The sequence below is a fragment of the Pinus tabuliformis genome, chromosome 4_2 (genome assembly GCF_031772625.1).
Source record: "Pinus tabuliformis cultivar Carrire ecotype Pingquan chromosome 4_2, CPIR1, whole genome shotgun sequence".
NCBI classification, from domain to species: domain Eukaryota; kingdom Viridiplantae; phylum Streptophyta; class Pinopsida; order Pinales; family Pinaceae; genus Pinus; species Pinus tabuliformis.
Window position 1 is genome coordinate 350668520 of NC_142304.1, and position 15651 is coordinate 350684170.

At 37.7% G+C, this 15651-nt stretch overlaps 1 pseudogene across 1 annotated transcript; it reads right to left on the minus strand.

The window, feature by feature from the left end:
* Positions 1–872: 872 nt before the first annotated feature.
* LOC149169355 (pleiotropic drug resistance protein 1-like) lies at positions 873–14392 on the minus strand (annotated as a pseudogene). Its single transcript, XR_016259197.1, has 20 exons — positions 13894–14392; positions 13660–13780; positions 13479–13567; positions 13248–13332; positions 12540–12699; positions 12366–12442; positions 12219–12272; positions 11110–11814; positions 10557–10873; positions 10293–10453; positions 10091–10194; positions 9855–9999; positions 9720–9736; positions 3883–4125; positions 3409–3741; positions 3020–3310; positions 2512–2729; positions 2076–2303; positions 1536–1972; positions 873–1160 (listed from the first exon to the last, which is right to left on the minus strand). The product of XR_016259197.1 is annotated as a pleiotropic drug resistance protein 1-like (transcript).
* Positions 14393–15651: the final 1259 nt, after the last annotated feature.

The window sequence follows — 15651 nt, forward strand, 5'->3', positions numbered from 1 at the left end:
AGCCAGGCTTGCGGCAAAAGGTTTTGCACAGAAGGAATGGGTCGATTATGAGGACACTTTTGCCCCCACAGCAAAATGGGCTACCATCCAAACACTCTTTGCCCTAGCAGCTTAGAACGGTTGGAAAGTCCATCAAATGGATGTAAAAACTCCTCTCTTGAATGGAGATCTAAAAGAGAATGTTTTTATGTCTCAGCCTGAAGGATTTACTATGAAAGGACATGAACACAAAGTATGCAAACTTGTGAAATCCTTGTGTGGACTCAAACAAACACTACAAGCCTGGTATGAAAAACTAACTGAGCATCTTCTGAAACTCAATTTCAAACATTATGATCTCGATGATGCAACTTTATTTGTCAAGGCAGTTGGCAAAACAGTTGTATATCTTGTGGTATATGTAGATGATATTTTGATGACAGGGACCAATGAAAGCCACATTGCATCCATAAAGAAGGAATTGAGGAAAGGTTTTGAAATGACTGATTTGGGCTATGTTCATTATTATCTTGGTATTGAAGTAACTCAACATCCGAAGTCCATATTTCATGTCCATTATTTTGTCATATGGTTTCATGTCAGAATTCTGACCTCTGACCAAAAATAGTTAATGACATCAACTATCTTACTGTCATGCAATTTATTTAACTAATTAACAGTGAATTAAAAAACAAATTGCCCTCAATTGACCAATCGTGCGTCTTTTCATTAAAAATTGATTGAAAAATGATGACCTGGGATTTGCAGAATGCGGTCTCCTTTTATATAATATACAGGGGGGACAAGCTATATCCCTTACGGAAAAGAAATATACTTAAATAGAATAGGAAATATAGTGGTATATACATATGTATATACATATATATACACATCTATAATCCGTCTTCTTGTACTCTGTAATATGATCGATCGGATAGATAGGATATGGCAAAGATGAATGCGAAGAGAATGCTCCATCCTGCTGTCACAACTGCAACAGGTCCCAAGAAGCTGTGTCTGAATCCAAAATAACTTTTGATAAACTGTTTCAATGGCTCTTGAGTGCCGTCTGTTCTAGTCATGAGAGTTTCATAATCCCCAAACTGTGATGCTATCAAACCGTACAGAGTCCATGCAACAGGGCATGCCCAGTAGTACCATCTCCACCACACCGGAATTTTCTGCATCAAATTTATTAAGTATTGTTAGAGGTATTAATTGAATTGAATCCTGACAAAAAACTGTAATAGAATGCAGCACAAGCAATATGTGTCCATCTATGTTTGTTATGGTTGTAATGTTCAGATATACACAGTTGAATGAGCAAGTATTGCATGAATCTTGGCAGACTTGGATTGGCAAAAAAAAGCAATTGATGGAATTTTGTAAAAGTAGAATTTTGAAGTTTTGTGAGGTATCGGGGAAACAGGTTAGCTCTGACAAACAAGTTACATCAAGCTTTCTAACAAGTACCCAGCAGCAAACTATTAATTAATCGTTGTATACTTTGGAATATTATTGTTGGATTTGTAGTGATTAAAACCATGAATTCTTACCGGACGAGGGATTATGAAACCGCAGAAAAGCATCCAGATGGAATAGAAAGCCGAGGAGACAATGGCAGCTATGTTGACATTAGGAGTCAGAGCTACTGTCATCATTCCGTAGTATGTGTAGTACAAAAATGTGAAGAACATGAAGAAGAAAAACCAGAAGAACTTGTCTGCCTGCCATTGGAAGTTGACCATCGCGTACACGATCACTCCATACACCACCGCTTGAACAAATACATATGGCACTTCGATCAATACCTGCATAACATCATTGACATATTAGGGACGAGAAGAATTCAGAAAGCTTTTAGGCATTAATGGGAGGGATGAAATGAAATTGGGCCACTACAGGTTGGACTGAAGAAGCATTGTTCACACCTATGAATAACACAGCCGAGAACAGTGATCCCATAGCATTCAAAACTTTTTGTTGCTCCTCTCTGCAATAATGCATTCATATCACAAATTAAAAAGATGATATTGCAGCTTGTAACGATAACAAGCATCCAAATGTTGTAAAGGCTGCAAGGTATAATTTCTTACATCTTTTGACCCATTCTCCAAAAGATGGTACCAAAAAGCAAAGCAGTGACCAAAGTGAAAAAGAAACGGACGGCATTGTACTCGGGGTTTCTCCAGTATGACCAGTGCTGCTTCCACAAGCAGGCCCAGGATTGAATTATCAAAGGTTGTGAAAATTGAGATTCGAAGTGTAAATCCTTCATTCCCGGAGCCGGCACGCTCAGTTCCTTGATTAGAACTTCATTTCGTCTGTATATAAAATATATAATTTGTTAAGTCATGTGAAAAATAGATAATTTGGGTAGTGATAAAAATAGAGATGATAAATATAAGTATAAAAGAACACATAAAATTTGCAGATGAAAACAATATTATATTACAAGTAATCACATTTTTAAATAAATGAGAACAAAACTGTTACTATAATTTTCAAAAACTTGTACTGATAATGACTTACTGGTAGAGGGATGAATTCCTGTATGCTTCTGCAAAATCGGTTCCAAGACGCAATTCTGCGCCCACAGAAGACACTTCAAGCATCCATGTCGCAGGATTGTACCCCTCCGTGATTTTGGGAACGCCTGGAATGGCCTCGAAATAGTCGATCAGTGTTTGGGAATGGCGGCCAAGAGGACCAACGTATATCATCTGCCCTCCTCGCTTCATCAACACAAGCTGCAAATTTTGCAAATCCATTCTTATTACCACTTCAGCACTAAGAACCATAAGGAGCTGTTTCCTTATTTTGTAAGGATTTTGTTTCTTTTACAAATTATTTATAAAAGAGGGATTTCATTTGTGTCTGAAGATTCCGAATAGTTATATAGTTTAATTTACCAATCAAATAAAGAAATTTAAGATGTATAAAGCCACCCAAATATTTAGCATTTTATTGTGGATTGAAAGATAAACATTGACTGTAATAATGATCCATAGATTTGAGAGAGTGTATTTTCAGAACATACCTCATCGAAAGCTTCAAAGATGTCAATGCTGGGTTGATGAATAGTACAAACAACAGTTCGGCCTGTGTCCACAGTGTTCCGGACAGTTCTCATCACAATAGCAGCAGCTCTTGCATCCAGTCCTGATGTTGGCTCGTCCATGAAGATTATTGAAGGATTTGCAACCAATTCAACTGCTATTGTCAATCTCTTACGCTGTTCCGTGGACAGGCCGTTCACTCCAGGAAGCCCGACCAGAGCTTGTCTCAGGTTATTCAGTTCCACAAGATCCATAACTTCATCCACAGATGTCTGTTTATGTTCAGTTAAATTGAACTCCATTTCGACATAAATACACTTGATAATGCTGTTAAATTAGAGATTTGACGATATTAGAGAAAAGGGATTACCTTTCTTAATGCAGTATCGACCTCAGATGGGAGACGAAGCCAGGCAGAGTATACCAGTGACTCATAAACAGTAACGAAAGGAGAATGGATATCAGTTTGTTCGCAGTAAACCGAGATACGAGCAAAGGTTTCTTGGTTTTTCGGATAACCAGAGATGGTGATGGACCCTTCGATGTATCCACCAGTTTTCCTTCCAGCAAGAACATCCATTAGGGTTGTTTTTCCAGCGCCACTCACACCCATTAAACAAGTGAGCACACCAGGCCTGAATGTTCCACTCACTCCACGCAATAACTGGAGTCTATTTTCTTCAATTCCTTGTTGCCTCATTTCCTGTAATATGTACAGCAGTAAAAATTACTGACAAGCTTTAAAATCAAATTATTAACAGCCATTACAAGGGAAAACAGAAAGGTTTTCCAATATTTTCTTATTAATAGTAATTAATTCAAAGGGATGGGAAGCTTAACGTACTGAGGGCATGTCTACAAAGTAATTGACATTGTCAAAAGCCATCGCCAGAGGTTGAAAAGGTAAAACCATTCCTTTCTTTCCAGATTCTCGTGTAGAATTTGAAGCAGCATTGTTCGTACCAGAAGCTTGAATCTCTTCATGGTTTTCTCCTGGCATCGTCTGCATTTCATTTATACTGTTTCTTTGCACAACCCCGGTTTGAGCTGCCAGCTTTTGTTTCAAATCATCTTCAGAAATTAATGCCTGATGTTGGAAATTTCTGGTAATTTCAAAAACTTAACTGAATACAGAGCAATATTCTGTTTTTCTCCTCAGGATCTTTTGCATAGGGAAGCCAAATAAAATTTCCGAGAACAGAGATTTTTCACACCCATAAAACCTTTATATTCATTAATGAAAAAAAGCCTGATACATATTTCTTCCTCTTTCTCAGAGGGATTCACCAAAACTTTTACCAAAAACTAAATACTCTATCTTTCTTTTTCAAATGATTTTACATTGCTGTGTAAAATCTTCATTCACATTTACTACTGTAAAAAAAGGCTTTTACATTTAGTGCTGTAGAATAAAATTCTTACATTGATTTACTGCTATAAAAGAAATTTTCTTACATGGGTTTACTGTTGTAAAATAAAAAAAACTTTCACATTCACCCAAGAAGAATTTCTTACATGGCTTGCTGGTTTTTCACATCGTATTTAACCAAAGTTTTCATTTATGCTGCTGCTCCACACCATAGATTTAATTATGCATTTCAATGCATATACTCCTCAAGAATTCGCACTGCTGTGCATTGATTTTCCTGTTATTTCCTCTGCATCCACAAGCCCTCTTCTTCCTTTGTTTTTTATTCGCTGCCGCGAACCAGTTTTTTCTCCTCCCGTGTGCAATTCAATACAACAGGTCAACACTTCCAAAAAACTTATTACATACGATTTTTATATATTAATACATGCCCTATGAAAACTTTAAATATTTTACCTAAGACTATTGCAAAGCATTAAATGCATTAAATGAAAGGCGGCGATAAAATAAATAGGTAACATTCTTCCAGGTTGAAGAAATCCATGTGCGTTGACCAGATCAGACGCATATCGCATCCTTCAGCCACACAACCCAAACGATGTTTACCGCCTGGGGAATGGGCAGTTTTAGAGACGTACACTGGATGCGTGTCATTTAGTCGGGGTGTTCGGAGACCCTCTGACGAATACCACTCTTCGGCATAAGTGGTGCGGGGGAGTCTGACTGTTTTGCGGATGCGGTTTATTGCTGGCACTGTTCAACTATTACGACAGTTGAAATTACAATTTCAACACTCTCCTTTAATTTCAACTGCTGGGTTATCAGTCATACCCAGACATTTCCTCAAAAAAATTCAAAGCTTTTCTGGTCCAATGGCTTGGTCAAAATGTCTGCAACCTGTTCCTGAGTCCTGCAATGTTGTAAAACAATTTCTCCATTGATTACCAATTCCCCGATGTAATGAAACCTTGTGTCAATGTGTTTCGTTCTCTTATGAAACACAGAATTCTTGGATAAAGCAATAGCTGAGCTATTGTCACAAAAAATCACTATTGTTTTTGCCTGCTCTTGGCCTAAGCTCCTCAACATCCTTCTCATCCAAACTGTTTGACATGCTGCTGCTGTAGCTGCCACATATTCTGCCTCTACTGTAGACAACGCCACGATAGACTGTTTCTTAGAAGCCCATGAAATGGCTCCTGAACCCATGTGAAAAACATAACCGGATGTGCTTTTTCGATCATCTCAGAATCCTTTTTGTTGCCTGTTACAAAAAAAAGGTCTTCCTCTTAACAAAGGGATTATAAAACTGTTGTTACAAAAAGTCTTCCTCACACAGAGGGATTCACAAGAGATTATGCTGAAGAGCATCTTCCTCTTGACAAGAGGGATTTACCAGTCTATGCTGAAAAGCATCTTCCTCTTGACAGAGGGATTCACCAAAGGACTGCTTCAAGTGCAGTTCCAAAACAAAATAAACTTCACTGTCTCTTCTGAAAAATACTCTCTGTCTTCAAAATTAACACTGCTGATGCACTGCTGTGTCTGCACTGCTATACATTTTTCAAAAACAAAATATTGTCTCTTCTGGAACAATTACTCTGTCCCAGCTTACAAATTTACACTGCCATGTGAAAACAAGATCTTACGTTTACTGCTGTAAAGAAAAAATTCTTTTACATGTGTTGTTGCCCATTACATTTCGTTTCTTCAACAAAAAAAATCTTCACGCTGCTGCATTTTTCATATTCACACTGCTGTGTGTTTTTACTACATATTCTCCAACAACAAAAACAAGACTTACATTACCCTTTTCATTGCTGTGTGAAAAATTTCATGATTGCATTGATGCGTGCTTCCGTTTTCTACATTACATGCTCCTCCTTCATTTTATATGTGTTCTCAAAACAAAATACTCGAGCTGCTGCACATTTCACATTTTTCTTCAACAACAAAAAAAAACTACCTCACGCTACTGCGTGGATTCTCATTTCATCAAAGGACTACACTGCTGTGTATATTCACTCACGCTTCCCTCACATTACACTAAAAACTACATTCCATTGCTATGCATTTCAATGCATGTGCTCCACAAAAAATTTCTATGCTGTTGTGCATTCTAATCCATGTGCTCCACACACAGAAGTTTCCACGCTACCCCTGTTCTATGTTCTACCTTTGCACTGCATTTCAATCTCCCAACAAAACAAAATTTATATAACTCTTTTTCACTGCGGTGTGAAAAAATAAAATTTACTTTTACTGTTGTAAAAGTCTTCTGGTTTCATTTACTCTGCTCAGGCTGTTACGTTCTTCACTTGCTTCACATCACTTGCATATCTTCACCAAGAAAACAGATCTTCATCAAAGAATGATTGTTAATATAGTTAAGCAATAATGATCAAGAATTTCAGCCTCCCCCTAACTGTATGCATTGTCTCCTTTTGGCAGAGTCTTCTCAAAAGAAACTTAGATCGGCTGGAGAGCTCAAGGGACTTTCGGACTGTATTTCCTTCCTTCTCCATACTTGTGTAACTTTCTTCTTTTGCATGGTTCTAGCTTGTGTAAGAGCCCATGTTAAGTTACAATCACGTGTCATATGCCCAATGTTATGACACTTGAAACATTCTATATTGTTCATGAATAAGATTTCATGATTTCTTCCCATAAAATTGTTTTTTGGAGATTGTCGGAGACCATAACATCTATCTCTATGAAATGCTCTACAGTCTTTTGCCATATGACCAAAGTTTGAACAAGAATAACAATAACCAAAAAATGAACTTTGGTACCTGGGAGATGGAGGTTTCTTTGATGTACTTCTGAAGCTTTTTTGCCTTGAGATCCTTTGATGATAACCATTGCCTCTTGCCTCTTTGACATTATCAATATTTTTTCTTGGAGCTGGTCTTCTACTTGGAGTAGGATTTCTTCTATTGTAGCCTTGATCTTTCTCCTTACCTTTGTTGGAACTAGGAGCATCACAATTTCTTTCTGCCTTCTTCACATCTCTTTTGCTTAAAGCATTTTCATTCTTGTTTGAGGGTTCACCTACATACCCGAGTCCCGGTTTATCAGATGGAGATTTGTGATAGCTGAGCATGTCATCCAAGGCTTGAGAGCTCTTCATGATTTTGTTCATTCCTTCAACCTTTTTTCTGAGAAGGACAATCTCTTCTTCCAATCTTTCACATTCATTATTCTTCTTTGTAAGTTGTTCCTCAGTTTCTTCCTTGCTACGAGTAGCTTCAGCTGCTACTATTTTAAGGGAGATAATATCTGACTTCATTTCTTCATTCTTTGCTTGACTGCTTTCCATTTTCTTCTCAGCTTCTTGTGCCTGCTTCCTGGCTCCTTGTGGTTCAGACTTAAGGGAGGAGACCTCTACCTTGTACTGTCCAATCTCTTCTACAAGTTTGTTCACTCTCTTGTGCCTTTGTTCAAGTTGACTTGACAAGATATCTTCCTGCTTCTTTGCTTTATTCAATTGATTTGTCATGGATATGACTTCTTCATGATGCTTCCTTTTGCTTTGATCAAACTCCTTCTTAAGCTTGGCGAGCTCTTCATCCCTTTCTTGCACTTGAAGCTTGATGAGGTCAACCTTATCATTTTCAGCTTCTATGATGGGTTCAGAATTTCCTTCTTGACTGATAGTCATGGTCAGTGCTCCCTTTGCATGAAGGTCATGAAGTCTATCCCACATATCCTTTGCTGATGAATATTTTCCTAGATTCTTCTTTACAGAATCAGACAGCCCATCTAAGATTGTCTTTGCTATTTTTGCATTGTACTCTTTGGATTTCTATCCATCCTGCTATCATCAATCACTGATTCCCAAATTTCAATCCCTTCAGACTTTAAGAAAGTCCTCATTTTTATTTCCCATATATCAAAGTTCCCATTGAACCTTGGAGCTTCAAATAGATTGTTTTCTATTTTAGTAGTAGAGGGAGACACATCCTTAGGAGGATTGGAGACTTTCTTTTTTGACCTTGTCATTCTTAACTATGCCTCAAATACCTGACTACGTATTTAAAACGACTCACTGTTTCTTTAGCAGTAACACAAAAAACTAATATGAGAAATACCTGGATCCTTTTGCCTGAGACTTCACTTTGCTGGAGAAGATTTACTGCTGCAACAAAAGGAACCTTCATTTAGCTTCTTTGTCCCCTTCAAAGAGCCCGCATCTGCTCTGATACCATGTTGGAAATTTCTGGGCAATACTCTGTTTTTCTCCTCAGGATCTTTTGCACAGGGAAGCCAAATAAAATTTCTGAGAACAGAGATTTTTCACACCCATAAAACCTTTATATTCATTAATAAGAAAAAAACCTGATACATATTTCTTCCTCTTTCTGAGAGGGATTCACCAAAACTTTTACCAAAAACTAAATACTCTTTTTTTCTTTTTCAAATGATTTTACACTGCTGTGTAAAATCTTCATTCACATTCACTGCTGTAAAAAAAGGGCTTTTACATTCACTGCTGTAGAATAAAATTCTTACATTGATTTACTGCTATAAAAGCAATTTTCTTACATGAGTTTACTTCTGTAAAATAAAAAAACTTTCACATTCACCTAAGAAGAATTTCTTACATGCCTTGCTGGTTTTTCACATCGCATTTAACCAAAGTTTTCATTTATGCTGCTGCTCCACACCATACATTTAATTATACATTTCAATGGATATACTCCTCAAGAATTCGCAATGCTGTGCATTGATTTTCCTGTTATTTCCTCTGCATCGGCGAGCCCTCTTCTTCCTTTGTTTTCTATTCGCTGCCGCGAACCAATTTGTTATTTCCTCTGCATCCGTGAACCCTCTTCTTCCTTTGTTTTCTATTCGCTGCCGCGAACCAATTTGTTCTCCTCCCGTGTGCAATTCAATACAACAGGTTCCACAAAACTTATTACATACGATTTTTATATATCAATACATGCCCGATGAAAACTTTAAATATTTTACCTAAGACTATTGCAAAGCATTAAATGCATTAAATGAAAGGCGGCAATAAAATAAATAGGTAATGTTCTGCCAAGTTGAAGAAATCCATGTGCGTTGACCACATCAGAGGCATTTCGCATCCTTTAGTCACACAAACCAAACTATATTTACCGCCCGAGGAATGGGCAGTTTTGGAAACGTACACTGGACGCGTGTCATTTAGTCCGGGTGTTCAGAGGCCCTCTGACGAATACCACTCTTCGGCATAAACGATGCGGGGGAGTCTGGCTGTTTTGCGGACGCGGTTTCCTGCTGGCACGGTTCAACTGTTACGACAGTTGAAATTACAATTTCAACACCTGAGGCTTTCCTAGAGCTGGAAAAAAGAAACAGAACATCATTAATTTTGTTTTCTAAATATGAATTCCCGTCAAGATACAAAGTATAGTACTGAAATCAGCCGAAATCATGAGCAGAAGTTCAAAAGGACTTACGATCTAGATAATGCAATGCCAGTGTGTAGAGCATGTTAAATAAAATATTGAACCCCACGAGGGCTCCAATCGAAAGCCAATACCAGTAGCTATCGGGAAAAAGGCCGCGAGATCTCATTAAGTTGACGCCAACGTTGTCATTTGGCTGAAACATTTTAAATAAGCAAATTATTAGTTCCTTCTATCACAAGACCGGTTTTCAATTGCAGGCACCATCTAGTCTGCAATTTACTTACCTTTTGCCATCTAGTTGCCGTAAACTCATTTACTGCAATTCCATTTTGAGCATACATGAGAGGAGAAAGCCAGTAACCCCATATCCACCATCCTTTAATATCATCTGCAATAGGAAACCACGAACACCAAACATTAGTACTTATAGTTATTAAGTGGCTTGCACAGCTTTTCTATTCAATTTGAGCTTGAGAGCTTGTATACTTCTGGATATGATGAATCCTCCGAGAACGAATATGATCAAGAGGGCAAACGAGCCGAAAGTGTTAGCCACTATCCGATTGCGTCCCACGGCAGCTATAAAGCGAAAGAGGCCTAAAGACATCTGATGGACTGTAAAGAACAGCACAAACTGTCGGAAAAATCTGCAGGGGAAGAGAATACCAAGGAAATTTGACATTAGATTTGAGCATAAAAATCCACAACCAGAACAGAGGAAGGTGGGGCTTCAAGATCATCAAACTATACCTCTGAGGATTTGGGGCAAAACCTATGGTATAATATGTGATAATGATCCACAAAACAGACTCCAACAGGGACATAGGAATTCTCATAACCCATGTTGGAAGTGAATAAGCCCAGGCTGGGTAGAACTTGAAATCTCTCTGCTTGTAAAACACTGGGAGCTTGTCTATTGTCATCGACAATTCTGCCAGGCCATTGAACATCACCACCACTAGACCAAAGAAAAGTGCCCCAAAGTAAATGGCTCCGTCAGACAAATTTCTGTGATGCATATTGGTACGGAAGAAAACACTCATGGCAATGCCAGCAATGATAAATATCTGTCAAAGAGAAATCATATTTCAGCTTTAAATATCCCAAATAAATATAATGAAGTTTAGAATAGGTAAATCCGATAAACGGTTTACATAGGATATTTAAACAAAAAAAATCAATTTCATAATAACAAGTTATATTTGTTTGAAAGTACAAAATCTACAGCAAAACAAAAACCACTTTGAAATAACTAGAAAACATCTGATAGTTTTGAGAAGAAAATACAACAATGAAGTATTACCTGAACAGTTTTGAAGATATAGACGAACGAACTTCTCTTCATCAGCAAAATTTCTCTATCAAAGCATGCTCTGAAAAGTTCCATTTTGTTCAAACCGTATTCCTCTGTTGTGAGAGCTGACGGGTGGCATTTCTTTCTATCGTATGGAACCGATAACTCTGCATTCAATGCGGCCCCAATGTGAAAAGACTGGAATGCATCCGCAAACTCCTTCACTGGAACATAACGGTATGTTTGCCTTCTGTCTGCCCAGTACTGCTGTTGATTTCAGGAAAATTGCAAAAAATAAGATACTTGCAAAAAATAAGATACCTCCTGCAAGAAATCTGCAACACCTTTCCTCTCAGGGCATTTAAATCCCATGGACTCTAAGAACTCGAGAATGTTTTCTCGAGGACCCTGGTAAATAACGTGACCTTCTGAAAGTAGAATGACATCGTCGAAGAGATCGAAGGTCTCAGGGGCAGGTTGCAGGAGTGACACCACCATCGTCGAATTGAAAACGTGGACATATTGGCGTAGGCATCGAACAATCTGGTATGTTGTAGCGCTGTCCAGGCCGGTGGAAATCTCGTCCATGAACAGGGCTTTCGCAGCTCCAACTATCATTTCCCCAGTGGTAACTCTTTTCTTCTGCCCTCCGGAAATGCCCCTGTGCATTGCATCTCCGACCAGTGTGTCCGCGCATATGTCCAACCCCAAGATCTGGTCCAACCATCAATAGCAATACAAATATTGTTGGTTCATCCAAAGAAAACTGATCCTAGGTTAAATTTTAACTAAAAGGCCTCTTTTCCCACGCTTTTTGGGGCCTGAAGATCGATTTTACAATTCCTAACATTTTAATACTGCAATATTAACAACTTTAAACTGCTATTTTAGAATTTAAATTGCTGTCTAAAGGTTTTTGTTAATTCTAAATGTTAAAATCCTAACAACTTTAACCTGCTATTTAGAATTTAAATTTCTTTATTCTAAATGTTAAGTTGCAATCTGAACAACAGATTCATCACAAAATTTTATTAGAAATTTTCTAATAAAAGGACTCGTTTTAGTTAACAGGAAAACAACACCATATTGTATTTGAGAAAACAGCTATAACAAAATACCTTCAGAACATAGTCCGTGAGCAGGTTGGCTTTCTGGCCCTCTAATGCAGTGGCCTGCACAAGAAATAGTCAACCATTCTCGGTAAACTTATTGAAATTCATCTAAATTTAATTCAATCTTAACGGATTTCAGAGCAGCTGCTTGACCTTCATAAAGACATCTATATCGCGATCTGGTTTGATTCCCTGATCCTTTTCCCTCCTCAGTAGTTCAGTTAATACGTCTACAGAAGAGAGAGATAGCGGATTATTCGAATTGAAGACACAAAAATCTATAGCATCGGATTTAACAAGATCCAGAAATAGAAAAGGTATTCATACCATATCTCGACCCGACTCCTTGGCACCGCGCAGAGAAGTCTAAGGTTTCTCTCACAGTCATTTCCCCAATGTGCAAATCATTTTGGCTGATGTAAGCGGATGTTCTCTGTGGCACGAATTCATCCATGGTATGTCCATTGTAGTTTACTCCACCTGTAACCTGCACCCGGACAATACAGTTGGGTTATTCAGAGCATTTCTTGGTTCTCGCTTCTCTGGATCTATTACTGCACTTAAAAGAAATGATGTGGATTTTGCGGCGAGGAAAGAGGTGTGAAATATAAATAAATAAATTGATCCAATTTGAGTGATCTATGACAGTTGAGCCAAAAAAATTAGAGAATAGAATATTAAACTACATCGATGCTTGGATCTTTAAAAGATTCTTTGGCCGATCAGATTGGTTGTAAAACACAACCCAGTGCTCAATAGATTTAAACTGGTATAAGTTAAATTCATACGATTCTTGAATTTAACTGCGTTATTTTTTTTATGCTACGCAGGTGTGAACATCAAAGGGATTTGAAACTGATGGGCCCAGGATTTGAACTGGAGACCAGTGGGACCATCACAGTATTTGAACCGGTGACCCGTCGCCCCCTGTGAACCCATCTTAACTTAACTGTGTTATTAAATTCATCCGAATCTTGAATAAATTTGATCTAATTTTGATTACTTTAAAAAACATAGAATAAAATCGATGCATACTTTCAGACTTTTGTCCAGTTTTCCGGCCAGAGCCTTGAGCAAAGTCGTCTTGCCGGAGGCTGGCGGTCCAAGAAGAAGCGTCATCCTGTCAAATATACGTATAGCTTCAAAGGCTTAGAGATTTGCAGGTAAGATTTTTAGATTGAATTTCAGTCACATTTATTTGTAACTGGTAAAGAATGTGATATCGGGATGAAATTGGCAGGAATTCAAGAATGAAATTCGTTTTACCTGCCGGGCTTGATGATGCCACTGACATCATGAAGAATTGTCATGGTTGCCTTCTTGCTGTTGTACAAATGAAGCGACCCTAAAACTGCCTGGAAATCAAGATAAATTCTAGATGTTACAAAAATCCGACAAACTCATAATAATCTACACATAGTTTGTCCATTTGGTATGAAAAAACTACCTCGACCATGTTAGCAGTGTAGTTGATAAGCGTGGGTAGTGCTCTGCTTCCTACGTAGGCATTTGCATCGATGTTCAAATGTTCGTATCGAACTTCGATCTCGGGCAAAACGATGCCAACGCTGCAGAATTCCGCCCAAAAAATCCACAAATGTTCATTTAAGCTAAGGCAAGCTAAAGCTAAATACTCCCGGAATTGGGTTCTGTAAAAAACAACATAATAAGCTTCTCAAACCTGTCGATCCTCTTTCGGAGCCTGAGAAGAAAGCGTTCATTATCTTCGTCTGCAACTTTGACAAGCCTCTCCATCAACTGCTGCCGATTCTCGGGTTCGATACCCCTAACGTCGACCTGATCAACACCGACGACTTTTTTGTCATTCACATTTGCAAGAATCGCAGTTCTTAACCGCTCGTAAGTGGGCAGCTTTTCAAGAACCGCCCACTTGAGCGCTTCCTCGTCATTCTGGCGTTTTCGGACACTGGAAGACTGAGAGAAAACGCTCTCGGATCGCTCGAACAATCTTGTACTCGCCGATCGCAGACTGCCTGTCCATGTTTTTTCATCAGGCTCTTCGCTGATAGACGAACTCATATTTTAGTCCCCCCAGAGATTCCAGATCAAATCCTGTTAACAACTTAGAAGATTGGTATTCCACTTAGAGATTTTCAGGCCCTGTGAATGAATCAATCCCTGGCAATGTCTTCTGCACTTTCTTACAATAGCTGGAGAACCCAACCTGTCCAAGGGCTTCTATGAGAGGCTTATTGGGTAGTTCCTAGTAACACGCATATATTTACATATAGAAACCGGGGACGAAAAATACCACGTGTTCATTTGACGTAACTACAAACGAACTTGCGACGGCCATGGTCAGATTCTGAGGTGAGGGTAGGAATTTCAAATATGAGGCACACCACACCTCACACTCTGGAAAAAACAATTGGTTGCATTTGACGGACAAATTCCATGGTTGAGGGCTCTCTTGCCTTGTGTGGACAGGAACGCCTCCGTTGCTTTTGGGAGTTTGACTTTTAATCCCATGGTCAAACATGGCCGCTGTTCAGATATTTATGGTTCAACTCTCCTTCGTTTACTTGAGATCCCATTCCTTCTAGCAAATTGATTTAATCTAGATATTATTTTTGGGATTTCGCTGGATTATATTAAGTAAGTCATTTATTTATGAACATTTTTATGAGAGGTAGTAGTAATTTATCTCACATTGTTTCGTATAATTTTGGAATTTTCCACACAATCAAGTCTATTTAATTTGCGACTTCATTTACAAAACCTTAACAAGGATTGTGACTCATGAACCATTCAAGGAAAGCTCTCTTCACTCTTTTGTATTTAAATATTGATGAACTTTAACATTGATTTAATTTAATTTATTTTTTTAATATTAAATTTAAAAATAATTAAACATAACCTAAATAATTCTTTAATATTTTTTATTATTAATTAACATTAATATTTTTATTTTATTTTTTTTAAATTAAATCTCATTTAAAAAACTCATAACTCACATTAACTTCCCATATAAAATGTTTTTATTGCAAAATAAATGGTCACCTCCATAATATAAAATTTACAAAACTATACATACTTTGACTCATCAAAATTTGAATTTATAACTAATTCTCACAAGAAAATTCTTCCAAATTATAACAAAATATTTAATACAAATAATATAATTTATTTTCCCAAAACAATAGATGTTCCCAATATAATTTTTTTTTTTTTAAATGATGATGATGATGGTTAACATCCGCTGAGACCAAACAATGGTTTATCGGACCTAAAGAAACAAATTATTTATTTTAATTTAAGATTTTATTCCAATGCTCAAAAAGCTTGGAGAGAAGCCTCCCGAGCTCACTATAATTTTGACATTGTAAAAGGCTAGGAAGGTCAATATTCTTACAAAGATTGTGAAACTGAGATCTAATGTGGTTGTAAGCGGGGCACTCTAAGAGAAAGTGGTTTTCAT